A 6,956-nucleotide genomic window follows, 5' to 3' on the forward strand; every position below is an offset into this window, starting at 1 on the left:
TGTTTTGACGGCATCTTGAAGCACCTGAGCAGAGTCCCGCTCAGTAGCACTCGGCTGAAAAGGTCACACCTGTGAGCCAGGTCTACTCAGACCTGTCCGCTGATGAGCAAGCCCGCTCCCTGGCCTTGGCTGTGTTTAAGTTCCTCCTCCAAAGGGTTGTAATCATTAACTTAGACATTTCAATAGGCAAGTCACTTGACAGGACAGACTTCTCCTGCACGGCACTGCTGAGTCACTCAACCTCTTGCTGGCTGAAACGTGAGCGTTTGAGGGCCAGGCCTCCCTGAGAAACCTTCCTTGGAGCTGCTCCGAAGCCCTCCCAGGAGCTGGGCAGGTCCCGTGTGCGGAAGACTCAGGCATTCCCTCGAGCAACCAGTTTTCAGGAACGAAGACCTCGACGACCTGGGCTCCCCGCTCCTGTGATGTGGTGAAAGGTGCTTTCCACCTTTAAAGTTAGACCACATAGGAGAGAGCGCCACCTTTAATAACTTAGACCACATAGGAGAGAGCGTCACCCCGATCCTGTTCTAGATTGTCCTCCGCCCGATTCCCAAGCAGGAAAAGGACAAATTTACAGACTCGTGCTGCCCTCTGCTGGCCCTCTGGAGTCTGTGCTGCTGCAGCGGGAGGTTGCAAAACCAGTTTTGGAAATGGAAGCCTCCTGTGCAGGCTGGTATAGGGTCCATACAGTGCTTTATTTCATAAGACATCTAGCTGAACACACCTTGAGGGGCTGTGAAATGCACGCAGCCACACCAGCTTCACACAGAGAGAACTCCAGCTTGAGGAGGTGTGTGTCGCTCGCTGGGCAGGAACTTTCCCAACCTGTGTGTCTTAAGCAGGAAAGAGAAGATGCTCCTTTTTCCTTCTTCTAAAAAATTCATCTCTCTATCACACTGGTGGAGTGATGAGAGAAAACAACGGACTTTGTTTCCTCTGTCAACTCTGGGATATTTCCTAAGGGCTCAGACTGTCTTTTAAATTCCAGGTGCTGATCTTCTGAACAAATGCCCGCTGAGGATTTCTGTGCCTGGAAAATACCTGTCTACAGATGTATTCTTTGTCACCCTACGTAAGTAGAGGCTTGTGCTCAAAAATCAGTCTCAAGGGAGCTTTGTTTTATTTTGTTCCTGGAGGATTCCCCCAGTAAGTTTTTTTTTTAGGTGGTCATCAGTGTTTGATCTCGGTTTTCTTTTATCTGAAACACTCAACTTCCAATTTACTGTCAGAAAAAGTCTATAACGTGAACTTCTGCTTAAAATCAAAGGTATGGATCCCATATTCAGGTCCCAGAATGGGAAGAGGAGAAGGCAGAAAACATTAAAACCACTCCCTTCGGTCAATTCAGTTGGAGATGCCCTTCGTAGATCCGAGGGCAGCTTTTCGGGGTTTGGTATTCGTCAGACTCCCCTGTGGTTAGCGACTGTGGAATGTGCCCCATACAGCTCAGGGTGTGGGCGCGGGATCCGGGAGCCCGTCCGTTTGGGAGCTGTGACAGATCTCTTAGGCACATCTCTGCTTATAACAGGCTGAAGGAAAACCGATTTCTTATTTTTATCATTGTAACCATCATTTATTGAATGTGTACCTGTGCTATTTCTAGTTCCACTTGCTTCTCCTTCTCTGTCTTAATTCTCACAACAATCTTACGTGGTAGGTCTTGTTATTACCCTGGTTTCACAGAGGAGGAGACCGAGGCACAGAGAGTCAGGTAACCTCCCCCAGTTTGTGCGGGGAGCGAGTTCCAGAACTTGACATTCCAGCCCCAGGAATCTGCGTTGGACCATCCCACCAAACTGCCCCATAGAAACGGGCAGCTTTGGAGGACGAGCTGGCAGGCTGTACTCGGAGACGGTGTTTTAGCACTGCCACAATCCCATGCGGGAGGGGGCTGCTGGACTTAAAAAGACTTGAGCTTGCTTAAGACTAGTAGGAGAACAAGGCTTTAGAGACGACGTGACTTGCTGAAGGTCACACGCTGCAAGTCAGAGTGTGGCGGACGGTCTGGGGCCAAATCCTACCGGTTTCCAAGTTTTCTCCTTCCTCTTGGTTGTCAGGTGCCGCTTCTGCTGTTCGGGACCAAAGCTGGTTTCAGTGATTTGCCCATGTGCTTATTGACGAAGCCCTGCACCTCAGAGCCCGTTTGTGTTCAGAGGTCCACATGGCCATGTGAAGATCGGCCGTTACAGCATCTACAAAGCACCAAGCAGCAAAGAATGGTGAGTAAGAGCCTGGGCCTGGAATCAGGCAGAGTGGAGTCTGAATCCTGGTCTTGCCATTCCTGAACTTTGTGACCAAGAGCAAGTGCTGTACCCTCGCCCTGTCTCTGTTCCTCCACCTGAAAAACGGAAATAACGCCACTAGCCTTGTAGGTGGTTGTGAACGATGAGAAAATGCATAGAAAGCACGTAGCACAGTGTTAGGCACAGAGTGAGTCTTCCAAAAACGGAAGCTGTTGTCACTTACCAGAGTACCTTTCCATCCACTTCGCAGTTCATGTTGGCCTTCACTCTGAAAAGGCACTGCAGCGTCCTGATCCATCTCATAAAACAATATTTGTGTGTAGTGCTTTTTAAAAAATTACAGTTGTTGCCATATACGGAATTCCATATGCCTCTAAGAACCACTGCAGGATAGGACTTTGTATCTCCATCCTCTAGATCGGCACGCTGAGGCTCGGCAAAATTAAATGATTGCCCAGGATCCCATAGCTAGTCAACAGCACAGCCAGAGCTTCAGCTCGGAGCCAGAGCTCCAGATCCTGCGCTACTTACTTATCTGCTTCCTGTAAGAAAGTATTCATTAGAGGCATGTAAGTCAACAGAGAACTACTTCCCACCGTACGATCCAGCACCTTCCGACCGACAACAGTCGCATCTTTAGTCTGGCCTGAATATTTGGGTTAGGACTCTTGTATCCTGAAGTCTGTAACGTTCTGAAGCTGCCTTCTTTAAAGAAGCGTCATAGTCAGATACTGTCTCCTTGTGAAATATCCTCTAGCCCCAGGGGATATTATCTTAATCCAGTTTGCTCGTGCAAGAACAGACTGGCATTTCACTTCAAGGAAGACAGCGTGTTTCCACTGTTCTGCTTTTGCCACACAGGAGTTACCGGTGTGGCTTTATTGATTCACATTTCAGGCTCTAGCTTTCCTGTCAGATCTGGAAGAAAAAAACGAAGAATGGCAGCTTGCTGCAAAACAGCATGAAGTAAGGAATCGCAGGTGGGATTTTGAAATAGAAACACATTCTTGTAGCCCCTGTGCCCAGAGACACCAAGGAGGGATTTTGTTCTTGAAAGGTGGTCACTTTAAAGGGGAGGTGGAGAGTTTAACAATGTGAAGTGTGTGTTCTGTGTTAAAAGAGGTGTTAAAAAATAACATTCCTTTCAAACGATGCAGTACCTTAAAACTGTCAATGGTTAAAATAGAGACACCCTGAGTTACAGAAGTTCAGCCCTGCCGTCTCCTGCCCTGAAAATACAGAACAATCAGGTTGATTGTTGGAGGATGGGGAGGAGTGGAAACATGCTGATGTTTACTGAGTAAAATCTTTCCTTGCAGTTGACTGTCACTGAAAGACTCAACAAAGTAAGCAGATACCACGTGCTGTCATCCTGTTTACCTATGTACATCCTGGAAAGAGAATGAACGAGCCCCTGTTAATTTATCAGCTGTTTTTTTTTTTTTTTCACTTCCCTACTAGTGAACAATGCGAGTTTTTTCTCAGTGTTAATTTGATAGCCAGTCTGCCCATGCAGACGCTTTGCGGGAAACCGACCTCTTGCTGGACGATTAAACACAAACAGAGGTCCAGCTCAAGATCTCTAATTCACTGTATTTTGTTTAAGTCATTTCACAGTCACCAGCTAAATACCTCAGTTTCCCCCCAAGGGCTTACAGACTTCAGAGAAGTATACTACGTGACTGATCTCTGTGCTAGTAATTACTCTTTGTCTGCTGAAAATGCCTCCTCGTGTGAAGAGACATACATGGGAAAGAATATATCCACCTTCGTTCTTCTGCTGAATTTTTTGAGAAACATACTTAAAGGAAAATACAGAAAACTTACCATATCTCTTTGTTTCTGCTCAGGTAACAGAATGGTATGGTGTGTGTGTGTGTGTGTGTGTGTGTGTGTGTGTGTGTGTGTGTGTGTGTGTGTGTGCGCGCGCGCGCACATGCGCATATATGTGCATGTGTGAGTGTGACATATATTTGATGTATAAGATATGTATGATCTTATCAGTCATAAGTGAAAGGAAGAAATTCACTCTTCAGGGAAACAAGCAAAAAAAAAAAACCCAACAAAACAAAAAAACTTCTAAGTGGCAGTAAACAAAAGCTGTAACCAGTCATTTGTAAAAAGTAAGCAGACCTTTTTGTTCTGGATTTTGAATTTTTTAACTAATGAGAACAATCTGGCTGCATCTTGCATACTTCAGTCATTGTTATTATCGATTACAATAGCATATCCAGAAGGATACAGGGGACCCCTAAATTAATCACAAAATTCGTGAAATAGTTATTTGAGAGTGCCAGTGATTCTTGGCACTTTTTCAAGTTTAAATGCTTGACTTTATTATCCAGTTGAAATATTTAACTGCCTGTCACTTGACAAAATATGTGCATTTCTTTGCAGTTAGTGAGCTACTTTGATGAAGTTAGTGATTGCTACCCAGTTCTGCAGCCCATAGTATTCTATTTCCTTATTTAAAGGATGAAAAAACTGTCCTAGTAATGGTAGGCACGTGCAGTGATGCTTTTCCATTGTGAAGGGTGAGTCTGCATTGGGATCTCCTATTGAGGGGTAAGTGGCCAAGCCTGTCAGGGGTAAGAATGGGAATCAGACCTGAGCTGAAGCCCCTGTCCCTCCTGGCTTATTAACATCCTAATGAACCCACCTGAAATCCTCAACCACAGGCACATTGTAATTGGCTGTTCTTCCCACAGTCATTTGATGTATGAGGAAAGTTAAAAGGCAAAGCTAAGTTTCTGTTAATTTATTTAAGCAAAGAAAGCAGAATAAGCAGACGGTACAGCCAAGATTAGAACCATTCTCACAAGGTAGACGCTATCATGATAAAACCAAAAAAGGGTGGGGAAATGTTTCAGGTTAAAAGAAACCAAAGAGTCTTAATGAGTGAACCTCAACAGGATTTGGGGTTGAAAACAAGTCAACAAAACCACAAAAGAAGTTTTTTGGAGAAAGTGGGAAAAGTTGGATATAGGCTCCACATTAGATGATGCTAAGAAATTGTTAATTTTCTTAGGTATGAATAAGATATTTTAACTATATAGAAGAAGGGCCTTATTTTTTTAGGCCTGCTCAAGAAATTAGGAAAACAGTGTCAGGATGGTTCTTGATTTACTTTCAAATGATTCAGCAAAAAGTATACATATGTTGTACATGTAGATAACGTCACTAAAGCAAAAGTGGCAAAAATGAACAGTTACTGAATTTAGGTGGAAGAAATTTAGGAATACATTTATTGTCATTCAAAGTTTACGTGTGAAATTTTTCATAACCATTTTTAAAAAAGAATGCACATCTCATCAGTTAGGTGTCCCAGATACAGTAAGTATCTTCTTGAATCCCTAGAACCCTGAAGGGGGAACGGCAGTAGGCTTCCTAATAAAATGATATCAAGAACCATGATGGGAAGGAGAAAAGAACTGCAGCAAAAAATAATTTAAGGAGAACTGGGAGTGCAGTGAGTGGAGGGGAGCAGAATCTTAAGTAAAGCCAACAAAAATCCTTTACTCATAGGTGCAATCTAAGGAATTCCATTCTGGAAAAAACATTAGGATCTCATTAGCATCAATATATTACTTTGCCTCTGAGCTATTCCATTGTCCTCCTTAGACCCCCAAATCACAGTCATCCTTTGAATCAAACAAAATTATCTTCAAACGAAAGCACCAGGTTTAAGGAAGCGTTTTCTTGAACTCGTACCAGAGTGCCTGCTTAAGTAAGGTACCATTTACATGTATGTTGTAGCACTTTGACTTATCCTGCACCTGGGCACTCTGACCCCTGGATCAGCTCTGGCCGATCTTTTCCCCAAGGAAAGGATTTCCCTGGACCTCCCACCAGGAGTGAAGGAGTTGATGTGTGCCGTTGCCTCTAAATGATAAAACCGAATCTTTGGGCAGCTCAAGAATAAAGAGTCACAGGCACACACACACAGACACACACACACAGACACACACACACTCGCCCCGCATCAGATTTGGTGAGAGCAGCACGTGCACAGAGATTTGCTAAAGCTCGATTTAGACCACAAAGTAAATACATCACAGCGGAGCTTCGACGTTTTCCTTTCTAGGTTGTCTTATTTATTGTAAGAGAGCACTCTGAAGGAAGAACAGATCCTAAAGCTTCTTCAGGAAGCTGGTTTCACATGGTGGTTTAGATTTAAATAGTGATTGTCTAGCACCATTTGAAATCAGTGTTCTTGGGGGAGACCAGCTGCGCTGCCAGCGGCAAAAGGAACGAATGGGACCAGCCCTGAAGACTTTGAAAGCAAAGACCAGCCGGTGAGGAGAGCCCACCTGGCGCTGCTGCTGCAGCTGAGCCGTCCTCCCCGCCGCCCCCCACCGGTGAGCAGTGGTGTTACAAACAACAGGCTAATTATGCGACGTCTCACTGCTAGAACTTCACACTCGTGTGTACGATAAACCTTCTATAGTACTTTTCCTGTAATACAGACTCCGTCGTGCGTGGGTTAAAAGGCTGAGTGTATGGCAGATTTATTCATCTTTGGGCCCTTCCCAACCCTCGCATCCTCCTGTGACCCCTTAGAGGATGACTGATTTCTTTTGGTGTTCAGAGTCAATATAATTTTCTAGCACCATCTGAAATCGGTTATAATGATTGGGGAAGAGCACCGTGCCGCTGATTAAGAGGAGAAAACGTATTGGTGACCTTTAGGGCCGTGAAGAAGAAACAAGAAAA

General features: G+C 44.6%; 1 long non-coding RNA gene across 1 annotated transcript in view; it reads left to right on the top strand.

Annotated features, from left to right (window-relative positions):
• Window positions 1-4,289, top strand: part of LOC131762599 (uncharacterized) — a 77,864-nt gene extending 73,575 nt beyond the window's left edge. The window contains exons 7-9 of the long non-coding RNA XR_010842082.1: window positions 989-1,072; window positions 2,058-2,219; window positions 3,563-4,289. This is a non-coding gene — a long non-coding RNA (uncharacterized lncRNA). The remainder of the gene's footprint in view (window positions 1-988; window positions 1,073-2,057; window positions 2,220-3,562) is intronic.
• The last annotated feature ends 2,667 nt before the right edge of the window (window positions 4,290-6,956 follow it).

The sequence above is a fragment of the Kogia breviceps genome, chromosome 9 (assembly GCF_026419965.1).
Source record: "Kogia breviceps isolate mKogBre1 chromosome 9, mKogBre1 haplotype 1, whole genome shotgun sequence".
NCBI classification, from domain to species: domain Eukaryota; kingdom Metazoa; phylum Chordata; class Mammalia; order Artiodactyla; family Physeteridae; genus Kogia; species Kogia breviceps.